Source organism: Choloepus didactylus, chromosome 1, assembly GCF_015220235.1.
Source record: "Choloepus didactylus isolate mChoDid1 chromosome 1, mChoDid1.pri, whole genome shotgun sequence".
Classification (NCBI taxonomy): Eukaryota; Metazoa; Chordata; class Mammalia; order Pilosa; family Megalonychidae; genus Choloepus; species Choloepus didactylus.
Window position 1 is genome coordinate 115,954,634 of NC_051307.1, and position 22,943 is coordinate 115,977,576.

At 37.6% G+C, this 22,943-nt stretch overlaps 1 protein-coding gene and 1 pseudogene across 19 annotated transcripts in view; both read left to right on the forward strand.

Moving 5' to 3' along the window:
- Positions 1–22,943, forward strand: part of TBL1XR1 (TBL1X receptor 1) — a 201,728-nt gene that overhangs the window by 99,110 nt on the left and 79,675 nt on the right. For 7 of the 19 annotated variants that reach the window (XM_037840264.1, XM_037840352.1, XM_037840258.1 and 4 more), the window contains one exon: positions 17,768–17,857. The exons of 8 other annotated variants lie outside the window; for them this stretch is intronic. The gene's annotated coding sequence lies outside the window, so the exon portion shown is untranslated. Of the gene's footprint in view, positions 1–14,038; positions 14,151–16,720; positions 16,830–17,767; positions 17,858–22,943 lie in introns of all 19 variants that reach the window. 4 more of the 19 variants (XM_037840334.1, XM_037840368.1, XM_037840349.1 and 1 more) reach the window with 3 other exon arrangements.
- LOC119510605 lies at positions 12,704–12,825 on the forward strand (annotated as a pseudogene).

The window sequence follows — 22,943 nt, forward strand, 5'->3', positions numbered from 1 at the left end:
ATTCAGGTTTCCTTTTCCTTGTTTATTTTGGGGTAGTTGGGGTGGTAGGGTATTTCATAGGTGGTGCTGTGTATTTCCACCAAGAGGCACATCATGTTTAGTTGTCTGTTTGTGTTGTTAGCTACCACTGAGGATCATGCCATTCCATGAGGGTGTACAAAATTTTGACATTCTAATTCTAAATAGGCCTTTATTTATTATCTGTAATATTTCCATAAAGAGAAACTTCCTGATCATCTGTTTGGTGACTGCAGTCAAGTTTGCACAGGAAAGGAAAGGCATATTAAATGCTTGATTCTTTCCTTTTATTTACTATTATCAACGTATGAGTTGTTGCCTGGCATCCTGGAACGGTAACCAATCAGGCAACCCTCCCCTTGCTTTTAGTTTAAAATATCATCGTGAGCTCATCGATTTCAATACATTTGATTTGGTTTGTTCCATTGGTACTCAAATTGTCTTTGGCCACTGAAGCTTTTCAAGTTGGCTTCTGAATCTTTTTTTGACATGAATCCAGTAGTCTTTGATAATTTCCTTGCTTTCTGACCTAACAAGATGTTCGTAAGCTCATCTTGTACATGTCCTTCCTCCAGTCCCTTAAGCCAGCTATGTCTCCAAGAAGTCTTGGTTCTTTTTATTGGAAATCAGTATTTAGAGCCACAGTCTAGTGCTGAGGGTTTTCAGTGCTTCTGGTTGGGAAAAGCAGTGTATATATATATGATATTTTGAATTCAAATTTTAGATTTATTTCTTTAACTTAAATTCTTTGATTTCAGTGTTTCCATCTTTCATGTTGAAAATCTTGTTTCCTAACGATATTTACATAAACCTTTTTCTTTTTTGTGTTATTAAATTCATTACCAATATGGTTATGTCCTTAGACCTTGTTTTTTATGTGTGTGCGTATGTCCTGCTGGCCGTGTACAGTAAAATTATTATATTTTAAAGTACTTGAAGTAAGTCCTTTTGTGCATTTATGCTACTAACTTGATAGGCGGTTGAGTTTCTTTCCTTTTATCTTCAGTTTTCAGAATTTAAAAACCTTTAATTTTGTTCTGTTCTTACGTAAAACATTTGTACCACTTGAAAGTGAGGTATTCTTACTTACTTTCTCCCCTTATAGGTAGCCAGATTGTAAAAAACTATGGTTTATCTTGCTGTTTTAAACACTATAAGCAAATATATGTATATATTTGCCATTCTTGAGATCACCTCATAATGATGTATGGAAATCATCCTCATTCCTTTTTACTGCTGCATAGTACTCCATTGTATGGATGTACCATGGCTGTTTGAATAGTGGGAATTCCAGGCAAGAGAATATATTTACATGTAATTTTGAGACACGCTGCCAAATTGCCTTCTGTAGGTTTAATACTGTCTTAACATTCCTTCCAGCAATGTGTAAGAATTCCTGTTTTCTGTCTCACAGTGTGTAGTCAGAACTTTATTTAGACATGTATATTTTTAATCTGATAGGTGAGAAGTAGTATCTCACTATAGTTCTGATTTGCATCTTTTCATATGTCTTAGGGCTATCTGCATGCCTTTTTCTTTGAACTGTACCGAAGATAGATACTCTGATAATCAAGGAAAGTCTATCAATCTTGACGACCAAAATCCCTTTAGGCCTACTATTTCTTTCTGGGCTGATGCTATAATCATTATACCATTTTAAAAAATTAGTTTAACAACAAGATTTTCCTACTGGGAATGGAACCATGCTGACAAGCTGTCTTAGGTTTAATTCTGATGGAAGTACATCTTGAGTGTAGCTATTTTGTTTGGGAGATGAGTCCATAAAGTTCTGTGGTGCAGCAAGGAAGTGAGAAAGAGAAGCAAAGGAAGCAAATATAGGCTGCATTAAAGACTACGTTACTGTTGTGGGCTATTGGGGCTCAGATTTTCTGTGGGAGCTCAGTGAAACAGTATAGAACAAGCCTCAGATCTGTCCCACTCAGGGAGCTAGGAATCTGGATATTTGTCTACCAACTCCCATTTCTCATTGGTGGAATGCTGCTCTGGGGAGGGTGGAGCATTAACTCCTCACGACCTCCTCCCTAACCTGACCAGTGGTCAGAGAGGCTCTCGGGTGTGCAGTAAGAAGCTGCCCAACTGCTCAGGAAAATTCAGTGATGAAGGGATGTTGATAGGGCACTGCTAGCCTCTGTTCTGTCAATGTGACTATTCCAGTCTCCTGTCAATTAAATTTCTCAGTGTATATTAGTTAATTGCGTCTCTGATTTGTAAGTTATCTAGTGTGTTTTAATACCTATTCTCCCAGAACTTGATTATCCAGAGAGAACCACTAAAAGTAATTTATTGTCTTGCCAGATTGAGGATAAGACCAAGAGTTGTGATGCTACCAAGAAGTGTGGTGCATATTGAAAAGCCTACGTTTTCAGTATCCACTTCTTAAGTAAATTAATTTGTAATTTACAAATTTGTAAATTAATCTGTAAATTAGTTCTGTTCACTGTAGTAGAAAAGCTTTTTGTCACGGCATTTTATCTTTTACTATCATGTGGTTTTGAAAGAGGTGTTATTCAATATGAAGAATGAATGGCATGCATATGGATAGCATAGTGCAAAGTATTCCTCTTCTTTGGCTGAAAATTTATGCCTTTGGAGAACTAATTTTGAGATCAATAGGAAAAGGGCTACATTGAAAAACTCTTTGTCACTTCCATCCCCACAGATGTAGCTGAAAACCAGGTATAGGCTGAATTTCTTATAGAGGGATCAGTACCTTTGCATATGTGTAAGTGAAAGTGTCTTCTTTGAAAATGTGTGGTTTATCATCCATTAAAAGCAAATGATAAATGAAAGAAAGGAAAGCACATGTACATTGGAGTTCTGTGCATCTGATTCACTGGATCTTTGCCATTAGATTTACTTTTAATGATTTTGTTTTGTGATTTCATTTATGAATAAGAAAAATTGGTGATGCGAGGCTGATACAACTGTGTCTAAAATGGAACTTGAGAGATGGTGGTATCACATGAAAGTCAAAGAAAATTTTTAGCTCTTAGGTGAATTTATTCCTTATATTAAGTGTAATATTAGAATTGGTTATGATGAATTGCTATTGTTATTTAAAACCCAGTTCTTCATGCTTCAAATAATTTTGGTGTCTCTTGTGCAGTTTCTTAGCATAGGCATCATAGGATGAATAAAATGTAGCTCTCCTCCTATCTCAGGGAATCCAGAGTAGTGGAACAGAGGGAAGGATGCTTAATGGAATAATGCTTAAAACAAAAGGTGTCTTATCAGTGGATATTTTCTGGCTTGCTTTTAAGTTTTTCCAGTTTGTCAAACTGTCTATACTGAATTAAATTCAATTTTATTAGATTCTGAAACATTTTTTCCTTTGGGAGGGAATCAGGACAGGTTGAGATTGTGCTGCATGGTCTAATATAGCAATATAGATATAATATAGCAAGAATGACTGAGTGCCATTGCATATTTCATAGCTGTATTGAAGCTATTTGGAGCCCCCCCCCCAAGAGAAATTAGCATAACATCATCCAGTTTTATTCCAGGAATTTCCAGTCTTATTCATTATCTATTTGTTTACATCTTCAACTTCTGGCCTTTTTATCAAGCTAACTAATTTCAGCCATATCTTTTCATTTGGTATTTGCCCTGTTCATTGGAATGGCAAACTTTTACTACGCTATTTTTTCTCCTTCCTATGCCTATTCAAAAAAGAAAAAAAGAAAAAAAGACACTCTTGAAATGCTACAGTTCTTCTCATTTCACTGTGTTTTCTCTCTTTGTGTATGTATTTGGCATTCATTCCTAGTCAAATGTTTAATGGGATTATTTTGAGTTCATTTCAGTTTCAAGTGATTTAGAGCATATAGGGAATTGTGAATTTACAACAGGTTGCATAGACATATTTTGAAAGGATAGGAGAAGGACATCAGAAGACATTTTTTAATGCAATTTTATTGAAATAGACTTGCACACCATATAGTCAAAAGACATTTTGATTAAAGTTTTTTGTAAGTAAAAAAGTAAATAAAAATCAGACTATGGCCAGAAAAATGAAAGATGAATGGTTATTGTGTGATAGAAAAATAGATACCTCATTTGAACCTCTGTACAACTCTATGAAAGTCTTAATATCTTTGTTTTATAGATAGAGAAGTGCTATTCCTGTTTATAATTACCTAGATATGAATTGTAGAACCTGGTCTCTGAACCAGGTCTTGTTCCACAGTTCAGTCCTCTCTCCTGAGAATGAGTCTGTTCTTCTTTTTTTTTTTTTTTTATAAATTTAATTTTATTAAGATATATTCACATACCACACAATCATCCCCAGTGTACACTCAGTTGTTCACAGAACCATTGTAGTTGTGCATTTATCACCACATTCAGGTTTTGAACATTTTTATCACTATACACAAAAAAGAGCAAGTGTAAAAGTTAAAGTGGAAAAGAACACCCAAAACATCCCATCCCTCTCTATTGTTCATTTACTTTTTGTCCTAATTTTTCTCCTTATCTGTCCATACACTGTATAAAGAGAGTATGAGCCACAAAGTTTTCCTAATCACACAGTCACACAGTGTAAGCTATAAAGTTATACAACTGTCTTCAGGAATCAAGGCTACTGGGTTGCAGTTCAACAGTTTCAGGTATTTCCTTCTAGCTATTAATACATTAAAAACTAAAAAGGGATATCTGTATAATGCATAAGAATAACCTGTTTTTAAGGTCTGGAGTCCCTTGAAACTTAGTTTTGTTTCATTTCTCTTCCCCCTTTTGGTCCAAGAAGGTTTTCTCAATCCCGGAATGCAAGAACCAAGCTCATCACTGCGAGTCATGTCCCACGTTGCCAGGGAGTTCCACATCCCTGGGAGTCACATCCCATGTAGGCAGGAGGGCATTGAGTTTACCTGCAGAGCTGGCTTAGAGAGAGAGGCCACATCTGAGCAACAAAAGAGGTTCTCTGGGGGTGACTCGTAGGCACCATTTTAAGTAGGCTTAGCCTCTCCCTTGTAGTAACAAAGGTTGAGGGGCTCCGCCTTCTAATTTGGTAGCCCCCCAATGCTTGTGAGAATATCATTGATTCCCCAGGTGGGGAGGTTTAATATTTCCACATTTTCCCACAGTCACTCAAGGGGGCTTTGCAAATACATCTTCATTCTCTGCCAGAATTGTTCTGGGATGTATTGGGGCTTCACACTAACCTGCAGAAACCAACCAGACCTCACTCCCCAATCAGTGCTCCATGTAATTATGTTGTTTGAATAAACTGACCATATAAGTCAAATTATATACTGTGTTACAAAAAATATAGATCTTGCACCTAATAAACATCTCTTCCTTTGGTCCCACAGAGAAGCTGAAGCTTCAAAAACTTCGTCAATATCGTCCTTTACCCTTCAGTCTGATTTACCTTAGTCTTAACCAAGTCCATTTCATTCATGTCTGTAATTGAAGCCTGTTCTTTTTTTTTTTCCCCCAGACTTGTTAACATTTGCTGTATGGGGTAATGCTGACATTTATAGCTTCCAGACTCTGGCTCTGAGTCTCAGGTGTCACACAGATACCCAGAGTTCCAGGGACTGACCAGGTTACACACAAAGAGCTCATCATCTCAGAGTTTAGAAATAACCATTACAACTTAGGGATAGATGTAACTGCTGTAAGACCTTAAGAATTTAGGAACCTTTACAGTAAACCTTCCATTGATAAACTTCGCTCTCAGACTCAGTTCTCAGTTTGCACATTATATTTAGTCCATATTAGTGAGGCACTATAATTTTCTTTTCATTTCTGGTTTATTTCACTCAACATACTGTCCTCAGTGTCCATTCACCTCACAACTTTACTCCTTCTTGTAGCAGTTCAGTATTCCATTCACAGATTGTCATTCTATTCACCAGTTGATGTACCCTTAGGTCACCTCCATCTTTTGCAAATCATGAGTACTGACACCACAAACCCCACTGTGCAAATGTCCCTTCATGTCCCTCTTTTCAGTTTTCCAAGTATATACCCAGTAACCAAGTTGCAGCATGTGACAACGCCATGCTTAGTTTCCTCTGGAAACACCGCACTGCCCTCCAGATGGGCTGCACCATTCTACTTCCCCACTATCAGTGATTAGTTACGTCCCTTTCTCCACATTTTCTCCAGCATTTGTATTCCCCTCTTTGTTTCTCAGATGTTTTTATTCACACACCATACATTCCATCCTGAGTAAAGAATCAATGGTTCCTTGTATGATCACAGTTATACATTCACCAACACTATTTGTATAAGGACATTTCCATTTCTTCCACAAAGAAAGAGGAAGAGGCAAAAAAGATAAGAAAAAGAAAAAGCAACAACTAAAAAGCAACAAAAGAAAAAATAAAACACAATAAAAAAGTCAGACACCACCACCAAGAATCCCCATACCCCCTCCCTTATATCCTTTTCTTACAGATGTTTAGCTTTGATATATTGCCTTTTACAATTAGTGGAAGCATATTATAATGTTACCGTTAATTATAAACTCTAGTTTGCCTTGATTGCATTTTTTTTTTCTCCAGTACCACTCCATTTTTAACACCTTGCAAAGTTAACATTCATTTGTTCTCCCTGGTGTAAAAACATATTTGTACATTTAATAACAATTACTGACAATTCTAGGTTTAACCAAGTTATACAGTCCCAGTCTTTATCTTCTATCCTTCCCCCATTATCGTACCTGCCCCTAACCTTCCTCCCTCAAACTCAACCACAGTCATCTTTGTTCCATTTACTTACATTATTGTGTTACCATCACTCAATATTGTGCTCCAGACCTCTCCTGTCTTTTCCTTTCTGTCTGTAGTGCTCCCTTTAGTATTTCCTGTAGGGCAGGTATCTTGTTCACAAACTCTCTCAGTGTCTGTCTGAGAATATTTTAAACTTGCCCTCATTTTTGAAAGATAGCTTCGCTGGACATTGAATTTTTGGTTGGTAGTTCCTCTCCTTCAGTATCTTAAATATATCATACCATTCCTTTTCACTTCCATGGTTTCTATTGAGAAATCCGCACCTAATCTTATTGAGCTTCCCTTTCAGAATTCTCTCTGCTGTGATATTTGATAATCTGATTATTAAGTGTCTTGGCATAGATCTATTTGGATCTGTTCTTTTTGGGGTACGCGCCACTTTTTGGGTCTGTAATTTTATGTCTTTTATAAGAGATGGGAAATTTTCATTGATTATTTCCTCTGTTATTGCTTCTGCCCCTTTTCCCTTCTCTTCTCCTTCTGGAACACCTATATGACACTTACATTCATGAGCTTCATGTTGTCATTCAGTTCCCAAGTAAGCTGCTCATATTTTTCCCTTTATGCTCTTTTGGGAGTAGGATTTCAAATGTCCAGACCTCCAGTTTATGAATCTTTTCTTCTGCCTCTTTAAATCTACTGTTGTATGTTTACATTGTGTTTTCATTCCCGTAAGTTCTGCCAATTGTTTCTCACACATTCGATTTCTTCCTTATATTTGCCCAGTGCCTTCTTTATATCCTTCATCTCTTGTCATATCTTCCCTTAACTCATTGATTTGATTTTTAGATTGATTTGGGGAAATTTGTTTGATTAATAATTAGTTGTTTCAATTCCTGTATCTCAGTTGAAGTGTAAGTTTGTTTCTTTGACGGCGCCATATCTTTGTTTTTCCTATGGTGACTCGAAATCTTTTGTTTTTTTGGCATCTGGTTTCCTTGATTACCCCAATCAGATTTTTCCAGACCACAGAGGCCCAGGTCTCAGGAGGAAGATGTGATCAGTATCAAGTTTCTCCGAGGAGCAGTTTGTCAGGCTTTCCCGTGAGGCCTCTAGACTTGGTGCTTTTCTTATCCTGCCCAGCAGGTGACACTTGTCAGCCTGCAGCCCCCCACTTATGTAAAGAGGTGTGGTCCCTTTAATTCACAGTGGACCCAGTCCTGGCCAGGGGCCGAGAGTGTTGGAAGCCAGGCTTAGGTTGTTTCTGGTTTGTTTGTTTTCCCCCAGGGCCTGGTATCTGAGTTCCCTGAAGGAGGGCTGCCATTTGAGCTGAGCCGTTCCCCCCTTTTCTTAGGGTATATCTCCCCTAAGAAACTTGAATTCCTCCTTTGTGTCTCTTATTCTCTTTAACTCCCCCCCTTGCCTGGGTCAGCAGCTGACAATTCATGCCTGAGGCTTTTTCTGATGAGCTGCTTGGAATGAGAGTAAAAAAAAATGGGAAAAGAGCAAAAGTCCCTTTTCAGAGCCAGTCTCCAACCTCTCAGTTTTGCTGGTTGACTGGGAGTTTGTACCGAGTTCTCTGTGGTCTCTTTTTTGGAACACAGCCATTCTCCAACACTCTGAACTCAGTTGTCTCCAAAGGCCTCTGTTTTTATTTAGTTTGTGTGTGTGTGTGTGTGTGTGTGTGTGTGTGTGTGTGTGTGTGTGTATTTTTTTTTCCTTCAGTCCTGCCTCCTCTCTGCTGGGAGGAACCACAGATTCCTGTTTGCTCAGGGCCTGTCTGTGCTTGTATGCTGTATTCAGTAGTCCTAATTTGTTAAATTAAAGGCACGCTTGGTGCTTGGCTGAGCCACTCCTCCCTGTTCTGTCAGGGATTGCTGCTTTCTCTCTCAGCCAAGTTTTGCAGGTCTGCCTCCCGTGCCAGGGGGTGGGGTGCTCCGCAGTTTTTACTCACTTTATACTTTGATATCAGCTGTTCCACGCATTCCTTACTGGTGTACAGTATGTGAACAGTCACAGAGGTGTCCCAACAATTGTTCCAGACTATTTACTAGTTGTTTCTGGCTATTTACTAATTTCTCTAGAGGACTAACTAAATTCCACACCTCTCTATGCTGCCATCTTGCTCTGCCTCGTCCTATTCTTCTGCTCTTAATATGGAGATGACAGGAACTGTGACATGTCGGGACCCCAGATTGCTCATAAAGATCGGTTATTGCTCTGTTTTGCATGAGGAACAGTTTAGGAGTCAAATTGTTGTAGAGTCCAATAAAAAAAAGCAATTATATCCATTAAAACAATCTAGAAGGTTTAGTTTTCGCAAATGTACTAAAGCCTTTTGTTCTTTTTATTCAAAGGTGAGGTTTCATTTGGTTCAAATTTCAGAAACCAAATTAGTTGCAATAAAGCATCTGATTGCATTTTTTAAAATTGAGATTGTTCACAACCCATTCAATTATCCAAAGATCCAGAGTGTACAGTCAATTTTCCAAGGTACCATCATATAGCTGTGCATCACCACAATTGATTTTTTTTTCCATTTTTAGAACATTTTCATTACTCAAGAAAAGAAATAAAGACAAAAAAGGAAAGTCAAATCCTCTCATACCCCTAACCACCCCCCTCTGTTATTGATTCATAGTATTGGTATAGTACATTTGTTACTGTTGATGAAAGGATGTTAAAATACTATTAACTGTAATATATAGTTTGCAATGGTATTTTTTTTCATATATGCACTTCTGTTATTAACTTCAATTTTAGTGTCATACATTTGCTCTAGTTCATGAGAAAGATATCTGATATTTGTACAGTTAATCATGGACATTGTCCACCACAAGATTCACTGTTTTATCCATTCATGTCTTTTAAATTCCAACTTTGTTTCTGGTAACATAATGTGACTCTGGGCTTACTGTTTCCAACACATTTACAGACCATTCAGCACTGTTAGTCGTTCTCACAGTGTGCTGTCATCACCTCTGTCCACTTCCAAACATTTAAGTTCACTCTAGTTGAACGTTCTGCTCATAATAAGCAAATGCTCCCCATTCTTTAGCCCCTTTATATATCCTGTTAACTTATATTTCATGTCTATGAATTTATGTATTATAACTAGTTCATATCAGTGAGACCCTGCAATATTTGTCCTTATGTGTCTGTGTTATTTCACTCAATATAGTGCCCTCAAGGGTTCTTCATCAGCCCATTTTTTTTGAAGACAGTTTTGTTCATACCCCATACATTCTGTCCTAAGTAAACAGTTGATGTTTCCCATGTATAGTCACATATTTATGTATTCACCACCATCATCACTCTATATAAGGACATCTCCATTTCTTCCACAAGGAAGGAGGAAAAGTCAAAGAAGTTAGAGAGACAAAAGAAAAAAAGCGAGAAAAAAAAAATGACATCTAGGAAGTGACAAAAGGAAAGATCTCATTAAACCAAAGTAGAATAAAGAGTCAGATGACATCAACAATGCCACAAGTCCCATGCCCTGCCATGCCCCCCCCCCATATGCACTTAGCTTTGGTATATTGCTTTTGTTATATTAAAGGAAGCGTAATACAATGTTTCTGTTAATTATATTCTTTAGATTGCCTTGATTGTATTTTTCCCACATTCCCACCCTATTTTTAACACCTTGTAATGTTGACATTCATCTGTTCTCCCTCATGTAAAAACATACTTGTATGTTTTATCACAATCATTGCGTACCCTAGGTTTCACTGAGTTATACAGTCTCAGTCTTTATCTTTCCTCTTTTCTTCTGGTGTCCCACATGCTCCTAACCTTCTTCTTTCAGCCATACTCACAGTCATCTTTGTTCATTGTACTTACATTGCTGTACTACTATCTCCCAAAATTGTGTTCTAAACCTCTCACTCCTTTCTGTCTGTAGTGGTCCCTTTAGTGTTTTCTGTAGAGCAGGTATCTTGTTCACAAACTCTGTCATTGTCTGTTTGTCAGAGAATATTTTAAGGTCTCCCTCATATTTGAAGAACAGTTTTGCCAGATAGAGGATTCTTGGTTGGTGGTTTTTCTCATTGAGTATCTTAAATATATCACGCTACTTCCTTCTTGCCTCCATGGTTTCTATTGAGAAATCCACTCATAGTCTTATCAAGCTTCTTCTGTATGTGATGGATCACTTTTCTCTTGTTGCTTTCAGGATTTTCTCTTTATCTTTGACACTTGGTAATTTGATTATTAAGTGTCTTGACATAGGCCTATTCAGACCTATCCTGTTTGGAGTACGCTGTACTTCTTGGATCTGTAAATTTAAGTGTTTCATAAGAGATGGGAAATTTTCATTGATTATTTTCTCTGTTATTTCTTCTGCCCCTTTTCCCTCCTCTTCTCCTTCTGGGACACCAATGACATGTACATTCATGCATTCCGTCTTGTCATTCAGTTCCTGGAGACATTGCTCATATTTTTCCATTCTTTTCTCTATTTGTTCTTCTGTGGGTAGGCTTTCAGGTGCCTTGTTCTCCAGTTCCTGAGTATTTTCTTCTGCTTCTTGAGGTCTGCTGTTATATGTCTCCATTGTGTCTTTCATCTGTTGTGTTGTGCCTTGCGTTTCCATAGACTCTGTCAGTTGTTTTTCGAACTTTTGATTTCTACCTTTTGTTTGCCCAGTGTTTTCATTATGTGCTTCATCTCTTTTGCCATCCCCAAAGTCTGTGAATCAATCCAGCATTAATTGTTTCAATTCTTGTATCTCAATTGAAGTGTAAGTTTTGTTCCTTTGACTGAGCCATAAGTTCATTTTTCTTAATGTAGGTTGTAGTTTTCTGTTGTCTAGGCATCCAGTTTCCTTGGTTACCCCAATCAGGTTTTCCCAGACCAGAACGGGCTTAGGTCTCAGAATGAGGAAATATTCAGCACAAGGTTTCCCTGAGGATGTGTCGTACAAGATTGTTGCACCCTGTGAGGCCTCAGGTCACTGTGCTTTTCTGCCCAGCAGATGGCACTTGTCAGCCTGTCACTCCAGACTGGTATAAGAAGGTGTGGCTTGTGACTGTTTTCCCCCAGGCTCTGGGGTCTGGTTCTGAATGGAAGGCAGGTGGTAGAACTTGGCACCACCTCTTTCCTCTTAGGGAGCATAGACCCCCTGGCGAGATATCATTTGCATTTGAATAGCCTCTCTGATTCTGTTATCTCTACCCTTGTCTGGGTCAGAGCACTGGGAACTGAAAATGACTGAGGCTTTCTCCACTGAGCTGAAAAAGGGACAGAAAGACCCCTCTTCAGGGCCAGTCCACGCCCACCTTCAGTTTCACCCATTGGCCAGAGATAGCACCCTGTTCTCTGGGATCCCCCTCCGTCCCAAAGAGGTCCTCTGACTCTCCAGTGTCAGTCGTCACCAAAAGCCTCTGTCTACTTTTTGGGGATCCATAGCTTGTATTGAACAGTCAACGTTTGTTAATTAAAACCTTAGTTGGAGCTTGTTCAGAGAGTGCTTCTCTCTAACACAGCGAGGCTTTGCAGTTTGGCTGCTGTGGGGGAGGGGCTTTCGGCTTGTGTCTGTAGTTTTTACTTACAGATTTTATGCTGCGATCTCGGGCATTCCTCCTAATCCAGGTTGGTGTATGATGTGTAGACAGTCACATTTGTCCCCCAGCAGTTATTCCAGATTATTTACTAGTTGTTCCTGACTGTTTTTTAGTTGTTCCAGGGGACTAACTAGCTCCCACTCCTCTCTATGCCACCATCTTATTCTGCCTCCTGATTGCCCTTTTGAACAGATTTTCTTGTTGAATACTGTAATTTTGAAGCATGTTTTATCTTTCCTGCTCCCATTTTATAAATCATTTAATTGAGAAATATATTTTGTTTCACAATACCTGTTAATATATTCCTTACATGAAACTCCCTCCATATTCAGAGTAGTGACTTTTACACATATGCTTGTTAATTCATTTATTTCAAACAATACATAACCATTTATCCATCAACTTTAAAAAAATTGTCTCCTCTATCTGCAGCCATTTAAGCACACATGGGGCCTGGTGTGCAGTGGCTGCAGACAGCAGCCTCCTTGATGTGGTGTACCCAGCCTGTTGCTTTGTATGGGTTGCCCTAAGAGACTTTGGTGACGGCCCTTTGCTGTTGATGGTCTTGTCTGACTCCATGTCACCCCCTACCTAGGCTCCAGACACGTATGCATGGTGCCTTTGGAAAGCCCCAGGGCATGGCATCCTGGGTCCACACCAGCCAAGTCATCATGTCCATTTGCACTAAACTTCAAAACAAGGAGCACGTGATCGAGGCACTGCGCAGGGCCTTGTTCAAGTTCCCTGGCTGCCGGAAGGTCCGTATCTCCAAGAATGGTGGTTCACCAAGTTTAATGCAGACGAATTGAGACGCACTTCATGGCAGGCCAGAAGTTTGTGGGGTCAAATACATTCCTAATCGTGGCCCCTTGGACAAGTGAACACTTTGCCAGCACTTGCCTCTCCCGATCTGTGCCCACCAATAAATTACTTCCTGGCCATCTAAAGAAAGAAAGGACTTGTCTCCTCTAACCGTAGTAGGGATGGAAATTTATTTCAAAAACAGACGTTCTCTGATTTATCTCCCCTGCCATGTAACAGGGCTGATAATACCCTCATTACCACTAATGACATAAAGTTTTTTTATGTGTATATAGGAGGCCGACTACTCATATTCACACACATTGACCCTTGTTTGTCATTTCCTTCCCCTCTCCCTGAAGAGCCTCCTCCTTACCCCTTTGTAGATTTGTGCTGTTCAATAAAGTGGCCCCTAGGTGATATGTCTCTATTGCGTTCTTGAATTGAGATGTGCTGTAAATGTAAACAGCATCTTTGATTTTGAGGACTTAATACAGGAAAAAAAGGTAAAGTATCTTGATATTTAAATACTGATTTCAAAAAATGATAATATATTGGATTAAATAAATGTATCATTAGAATCATTTTCACCTTTTTTTGTGAATTAATCAAGATTTAATAGAGATAATGTTTGTAAACACTTGGCACACAGACTAATGAATGAACAATATAAGGTAGCTTTAACAACTTCAGGTATAAATACACACCCAAATCACATCTTTCTTGATAAGCTTTAGCCATGGCTGCTCACCTTTATGACTACTTATTCTGTCATTTTATAGCAATTTAACTCCACTTCCTCTAGCTCTATCCTTAGATTTTCACCTACTTTTAATTTTTTAATGTGGTTTTAAGAAAATTTAACATGTTTGGTTTGTATTGTACCTTGCATTATGTTTCTGTTGGATGGTGCTGTTAAGTTACAGCTACCTAGTCTATCAGTTTTCCTCTTTTTGCCAGAAAGCAGTGATTAAAGCACTGAAGAACTTGGCTAATGCAAAGATCTGGGGAGACTGGAGTGATACTTTGAAGGTTCCTAAAATTAGATCATGGGACTGCATTACAAAGCTAAGTAAGTTCTCGTTACTCTTTGAGAGCAGTTCTCATTTTACATACAAGGAACTAAGACTTAGAGAAGTGATGCCATATCACATACTTTGCAAAGCCAAGACTTGAACCATATCTCATTTGCAGCCCAGCATTCTTTAAAATCTATGTAACACAGATTACATAGAAAGAATCTAAGTATTCTTAACAGGAACTCAGGAGAAGATAGACTAATAAAGACTAAAGCATCTTGGTGAGAGATTTTTTCATTGCTTTTGAGAGCTAAAGATGCAGATGGAGTTTGAGACCAACAACAAGATTAGAGGGAACACAGTCCTACAAAACTGCCTTCACTTCTGACACCAGTTGCAAGTTCAAGGGGTTGCCCAAACCACCCTCAGATTCAGTAATTGCAAGGAGGCCTCACAGAACACTGAAAATGGTTATACTCACAGCTATGGTTTATTACAGGGAATGAATATGTATTAAAATCAGTCAAGGGAGGAAGAGACACATAAGGCAGTGTCCAGGAGAGGTCCAAACGCAACCCAAGTTTCCGCTTGTCCTCTCACTGTGGGATGCGTTAACTGCACTTGGCCGCTGTATGTGACGGTAGACATGGAGTATTGTTAACCAGGGAAGCTCACCCAGGCCTTTGGATTCCAGAGTTTTCACTGGGGCTCAATCATGTGTTGCCCATGTGGCTGACTAGAGGTCAGGCTTAATACCTGTCGTCTTTGCTTCTTCTGGAGGTCAGACAAAGCCACCAGCCTGAGTCACACTGTTAGACTGTCTGGTGGCAAAAGCTCCCAGGCAAACAAAGACACATATAATAGAACTTTCCATGGTCCTCGAGATAACCTTTCAAAAGCCGAGGGCTAAGGCTAGGCCTCTCTTTGAGTAAGATTAATTCTTTATTACACAGATGAAAATTTGTAATTCTGGAAAATAATCTCTTATTACAACTTAGATCTTTTCCCTTCATCTATTTGTATTCTATAATTTGGGAAGACCAGTTATTCAGTGTTTGCTCTCATTTATCTATGTTATTAACTTGTCTAATCATTTTTTTTTCCCAGATAATTTTCACTTGGTTCAATTTATAGTTTCTGCTTCTCTGAGAACTTTTTTTTAAAAATCCAATCTGTTAAGGATTTAATTAAGAAAACAAAATGAGGAGAAGGAGTCTTGCAGGGGTCCATGGGGAGAGGGTCTCTCCTCCAAGGGCCCCAGCACACAAGGTCTGTGCCAGGGTCCCAGGGCCCAGCAGAGCGGGGCCCACCTTGGCAACCAGAAGCACTCCACCTGCCTCCACGTTTCCCTCAGTACACACCTCGCTATTTACATATATTAAAAAACCAAACGACTTCAGGCTTCAGTTTGTTACAAAGTGGCTTCTAGCTGTCTCATGCTTGCTCAGCACATGATGCATACAAAGCAAGGAGGTTTCAAGGACTTCACCAAACAGTTAATTTTGTCAAAAGAGAAAACAAACGAAAAGCTAAAATTCATAAGCAACATTAGAAGCCGCTGAAGTGAAAACTGTATTTCTCAACAGTATAGAATTAGACTATAGCTACAATCTTTTTCTTTTTTCTTTCTTTTTTTTTAAAGTTTCTGCCATCTTCTCTCCCAATTCAGGTCAAAGTTCATAGCAGCATAACACAGTGTTCTCTGCTTCAAGGGTTAGAGTTCACAGGTCAGCTTCATTCAGTCCAAAGGGTATGTGCTCACTGTCTCCATCCACCTATCACGTGCTAGCTTTGTCTTCCAGACAAGCACCACCCACAGCACCCAGGCCCCCTGGTTCAACTTTTGCTGCAGCTGGGCTGTAGGTCTGAGTTACTGAGGGGCAGTCGTGAGATGTGGAGTCAAGGATTTTGTTGGTTGTCTCCATACTGCCGTCCAACTTGTGCTGTTTCATCAGGGAACGCTTGCCTGCTTCCTGGGGATCCAGGTTGTACATATATAATTACCAATTGATTGTTCCTACCAGTGTTCAGGGAATCATCTGTATTGTCGCTAGTGAACAGATGTCTTTATGGCAGCAGAATGGCAGGCAGACTGTAGCAAGGGTTCTATCCTGGTTAAACATTTCTGTTGAGAGGGCAGGTAGTGAGTAGAAGCCATGAGTACTTTCCCAAAGTGCCCAGTCTAGATGGACTGGAAATAGCATTGGGTGGATTTTTTTTTGTTTTTGTTTTTGTTTTTGCACAAGGGCAGGCTCCTTTTAGCATGTTAGCTGTCTTGCTCACTTGAGAAATCAAGAGAAGTGTTAAGACCGATCACAGGGGCTGTAGAATAATGGGGCACAGGAGTAGGAAAGGTGAGAAAATTTCAAAAAGGAAAGAACCACAGAAATGGAGTACTAAATTCTGCATATAAACTTGGCCAAATATGTGGCTGAACCCTAAGCTATGTATGTATGGGCCAGACTTGAAGCAGGCAAGCTAAAGCCAAGTTAAATGAAGATACAATTCAGTTGCTGTCTACTGCTGAGGAAACAGTTAACAAAAAGTTAACATTTTTTCACAAGAACAAAATAAAATACAGGGTACCTTGTTTTATTGCACTTTGCTTTATTGTGCTTCGCAGGTATTGCATCTTTTTTTACAAAATAAAGATTGTAGCAACCTTGCATTGAGCATGTCTATCAGCATCATTTTTCCCAAAGCACATGCCTCTGTGTCACATTTCAATTAAGGTATGTACATTATTGTTTTAGACATAATGTTGTTGCACACTTAATAGGCTACAGTATAGTGTCAACGTAACTTTAATATGCACTGGGAAACCAAAAGAATTGTCTGATTCATTTTATTGACTTTATTGACTTTATTGCAGTGGTCTGGAACCATACCCACAATATCTTCTAGCTATGCAGGCACTTAATCTCTGCAACGTTTCCAGGATACAATCCAAAGTTACTGCCTATGAGCAAATGGAAAATTCTAACCCATACTTAAGAAGAAAGTCTGTGAAGAAAGGTGGTACAGAGAAGGAAAAAAACAGATGAGAGAAACAGAAAACAAGGAGCAAAGTGATTTAACTAAAACCGGCCAAATCAACAATTGTATTAAATATAAATGGCATAAATCCAATTAAAAGGCAAATATTTTCATAACGTATAAAAGTCCAACTATATGTTCTGTACAGGAGGTATATTTTAAATGTAAAGACAGGTTGAAAGTAAAAGGATGGAATAAGCATGCCATTCAAAGGATAAGCATAGGAAGGCATTTAGAGTGTTGACATTATTACACATAGTTGAATTCAAGACAGAGAATATTATCAGAGATAAAAGATATTTCATAATAATTAAGTGTGTCAGTTCTTCAGGGCAGTTATAACGATCATAAATTTGTGTACATCTAAAATTAGAGCTTCAAAACACTCCAATAAAAATTAAAAGAATTCAAGGTAGAAATACATGAATCTGCTGTCATAGTTGGAGATTTTAAAACCTTATTCCCAGTAATTGATAAGACTAGACAAAAAATATCAGTGAAGACATTGGGGAAGTGAATAGCACTTTCAGTCACCTTGATTTAATTGACATTTACAGAAGACTTCACCAAACAATACCATCTTACCAGATTAAAAAAAAACCCAACAAAAAACACTATATGATTATCTCAACAGATGCAAAAAAGAAGCACATGGCAAATTTCAGCACCCAGTCATAAAAATTCATAGCAAATGAAGAATAGAACTTTCTCAATCTGTTAAAAGGTGAGTATGTAAAACCTACAACTAACATCATACTTAAGGGTAAAAGACTAAATGCCTTTCTGCTAAAATTGGGAGCAAGGCAAGGATGTCTACTCCCACTTCTATTTACTGTTGTACCATGTAATAAGGCATGGAAAAGAGATGATAGGCATAAATATAAGAGTAAGTTAAACTGCCTCTGTTGCAGGTGACATGGTTATGGAATCTATAAAACAACCAATAAAACGAGTATGTGAATTTTGCAATACTGCAGTATTCAAAAGCCAATTTATTTTTAAATAGTAAGAAACAGTTGGACCACAAAATTTTAAAATTCCATTTATGTTAGCTTCAAAAAGTATAAAATGTTAAGGAATACACTCAGAAGACACAAAAGCTATCTACACTGACAAGTACCAATTTTTTATGAGTGAAATTAAAGAAGACTTATTTAAATGGAGAGAGATGCCCATGGGTTGGAAGACTTAATATTGTTACGGTGTCAGTATTCCCAAACTGAGGTATAGATTTCATTGCAGACCTGATCATAATCCCACCAGTCCTTTCAGTAGACATTAACAAATTATTTTTATAATACGTGTAGAAGTACACCAGACCAAGGATACCAAAAGGAGTATTGAAAAAGAACATAGTTGGACAATTTACAATACTTGACTTCAAGGCTTACTATGAAGCAGTGATTCTCACTTAGGGGTGATTTTGCCCCCCAGGCATCATTTGGCAGTATCTAGAGATATTTTTGGTTATTACAACCTGGTGGGGAGGGGGGGACTGGGGGGGTGGGCTGCTATTGGGGTTTGCCCCTGACCTCTAAATAGGTGGAAATCAGGGGTGCTGCTAAACATACTCCAATGCTCAGAGCAGTCTACAAAACAGTTATCCAAACCCAAACACCAGTAGGGCTAATGTTGGAAAACCTTGTTAGAAAGCCACAGGAATCAAGACAATGTGATACTGGTATAATTGTAGACAAATAGATCAGTGGAATAGAATAGGGAGGCCAGAAATAGATCTGAACACATACAGGTTTTGATTTTGGCAGAGAGGCCAGAGAAATTTAATGACAGAAGGAAAGCCTTTTTAACAAATGGTGCTGTAACAACTGAGTATTCATATGGAGAAAAACAAATATCTTACAGTACATATCTAACCTAATCCATAACACATATGTCTAACAAAAAACTTGCATAAAGAAAGCCTTGAACTCAATAACTAAAAAGACAATCTAATGTTGTGTGTGTGTTTGTGTGTGTAAGGAAAATATGGGAGTAGCCTTAAGCACCTGAAGAGGTGTTGAACAGTATTGTCATTAGGGATACAAATTAAAGCCACAATTATATACTACTACATTTCTACCAGAATGGCTAAAATTTAGAAGACTTATCAACACCAAAGATTAGCAAAGTTGTGGAGCCACTGAAACTTCCATACATTGTACGGTATTAAACGCAGCAATCCCTTTAGAGAAAAGTCTGGCAGTTTTTTTATAAAATCAAATATACATCTACTCTATGTCCTAGCAGTTCCACTCAGACTTTTCTTTTTTTAATGGGAAGGGGGATGCATCTGGTTGTTCTTTTTTTTTAAAATGCAATTTTATTGAAATACAGTAACATACCATGCAATCATTCAAAATGTACAGTTCACAGTGTTATATAGTTGTGCGTTCATCATCACAATCAATTTTTTGAACATTTTCATTACTCCAAGAAATAAAAATGAAAATAAGAATAAAAATTAAAGTACAAAAGAACACCCAAAATATTTCATACTCCTTTTCCGCCCCTATTATTCATTTACTTCTTATCCCCCTTTTTTCTACTCATCTGTCCATACACTGGATAAAAGGAGTGTGGGCCACAAGGTTTTCACAATCATACAGTCACACTGTATAAACTATGTAGTTACACATTCGACTTCAAGAATCAAGGATACTGGATTGCAGTTCAGCAGTTTCAGATATTTCTTTCTAGCTGTTCGAATACACTTATAACTAAAAAGGGATATCTGTAAAATGCATAAGAATAACCTCCAAAATGACCTCTCAACTCCATTTGAAATCTCTCAGCCACTGAAACTTTATTTTGTTTCATTTATCTTCCCCCTTTTGGTCTCAGTCCCACAATGCCAGGTCCAGGCTCCTCCCCAGGAGTCATATCCTACATTTCCAGGGAGATTTACATCCTTGGGAGTCAAGTCCCATGTTGGGAGGAAAGCAGTGAGTTTACCTGCAGAGTTGGCTTAGAGAGAAAGACCACATCTGAGCAATGAGAGAGATTCTCGGGGGGTGACACTTAGGCACCATTATAAGTAGGCTTAGCCTCTCTTTTGCAGTAACCAGGTGTCACACAGTTATCCGAAGTTCCAGGAAATGACCAAGTTATATACAAACAGCTCCCATCACCTCAGAATTTGGTAATAGCCATTACAACTCAGGTACAGATGGGACTGCTGTAAGAGCTTACAATCCAGGAATAGTTAGAAATGAAGTTGTGAGGTATACAACTAGGTGGATGGACCTTGAGGACAGTATGTTGAGTGAAATAAGCCAGAATAAAAAAAGATAAACATAACGCCTCACTAATACGGATTGACTATAACGTGCATAGGTTATCAGGGGAAGGCTTATGGTAAAGGTTTGTAGACTGTAAGCTCTTTCAGCAGTCACATCTATCCACTTGAAGACTTTTGCCCAGGAGAAATGAAAACATGATCAACCAAAATTTGTGCAATAATGTTCACATAAAATTCATTAAACATAGCAAATAATTGAAAACCGTCCAGGTATCTGTCAACAGGATACTGAATAAACAAACTTTGCTATATTTGTACTACTCAGTAATAGAAAGGATACATGCAGCAACTTGAATTAATCACTAAAACATTATGCTGTGTGAATGTAACTTTATGCAAAAGAGGACTTGATATATGGTTCCACATATGTCATGTCCTAAAACAGGTAAGCTTAATTTATGATGGAACAAGAAAAGGTAAAACTAATTAATGTAGAAAAAAAATGTGGTTGTCATGGGGTGGAAATGGATGGATAGGTGGTGGGATCAGAGATTAAGTGGGGAAGGGTATATGGGAGCTTTCCCTAGTGATGGTAATATCCTGTATCTTATTAGAGGTTTGGGTTACCCAGTATATGCATTTGTCAAAACTCATTAAATGGTAAATTAAGAATTGTCCATTGTATTGAGTATAAAATTTTTCCTAACAAAAAGCAGACTATTAAATACCAATATAGTTAATATAAACATTGGATTTTTCATGGGGGAAGTGAGCTGATGTCTGTAGTTTCTTTTGAAAAACTTCAAAAATTAAAATCAATTGACTGATAGATGTGGTAAGACAAATACAAGGAACTGTTATAAAGTCTGAGTGGTGGCTATGTGGATGTTCACTGCATAGTACTTACAGTTTTCTCCTGTATATTTGAAATTGTCATAATAAAATATGAAAAATAAAGACTGGCAGATGGTATTTCTCAAAACCAGGTTCCTGTTGTTAAGAGGACATGTTTAGTAGTATTCATCAAAATTGATAGTTTCTTTAAATTTGAAAATTAATGAAATATTTTAATAGGAACATTTTACTGCCTTTGCACTGAGCTCTGAACTGTTCAGCATGTAGAAAAATATATAGAAATATGAGTAAACAATAGAAGTGTGAAGACAAAACATACCTCCATAATGATTTGATTACTTCAAAGTAATATAGCAAAGACTAATTAAGGCAATTTATAAAACATAAATTCTGAGGGAATAGATACATAACTAGAGTATGCTCATAGTTGACTGTGATTAATGGGAGATGGAATCCCTGGGGTTGCTTATTTTGACCAAGTTTTTGAAAATGTTATTAGAGGAAACGATTACGTTCTCTTCCTACTCTTAATTGACCGTTTGTAATTTATGAAGTATAAGGTTTTTTTCAAGTGGGTTTTATTCATTTGTCAAAAAAGAAATGCATGGTTTTTATGCTACAGTTAGCCGGGTTCAAATCATTAGAATTTGTTTTAAAGGGCAACAGTGTGTTAATGAGTTGGATTATAAAACAGATCATTTTTCTAGACTTTTGTGGCTCTTTATCAAGTTTTGAGAGTATTGTGCTATTAAAATACATTTATGTAATATCCAGTGTTATGTCCCTTTATAAATACCAATTCATGTTTATCCTTTTTTAATTTACTTTTAGGAAATCTATTCTGATAGGCTAGATTTTTTTAACTGTATATATCAGAATAAATTGTGTGTGAGTGAGGGATGAGAGGAAAAGACATTAAAATATATTTGTAATTATGAGATCTGAAATTTTCAGCCCTTAATTTGATCATCTCAGTTTTTCTCTTGGCAATCTTTTCTTCTCTAATCCTGAAGGTAAGCACTTAGAACAAAACTAAGCAGCTCCTGAATAGATTTTATTTAAAAAAAAGTTATATGAATCACTTGATTTATAAGGGCTTGATGTTTTTTCTGCTGACAGAATACGATTTGGACTTCTTTTTGGTCTTTTCTTTTTATCTCTCAAAATTTATTGTCGTAATAATAAATCACCATATTTTGATATTATGATTTTGCCAAAATAAATTTGCTGCTACGTTGTTCCCAGATGTAGCCATTTATATTGTTCTAAGAAATTCTGTATTTTTGGTACTTAGATGAGGTATCATTTTAGTCCTTAAAAAAAATTATACTGTTTTCTGCATGACTTCTATAGTGGTAAAAAAAAAAATTGCAAATTATGTTTATGTGGGCATAAATTTTGTGGGCAACAATGCAATGAACTTTATGCTAAACACCAAGTAGTTTTTTAGACATCAGATTCTCCTTTAACAATTGATCTTAGTACCAGGGCCTTCCTAGAGAAGAATATTTTACACAAGACAACAGGGCAGTTGATCCTCAAAAGTTATCTCGGGGTGGTTTGCATCCGTATAGTATTGGCTAAAGACTAGTATTTTGGCTAAAAATTAGTATTTTTACTATTAAATATTTTAATGTTTAAGTCTATTTAGGCAAGGTAACTGAAAAAGATGATAGAAGATAAGGTAGATGGAGAAAATTACTGAAAACGGCTCATG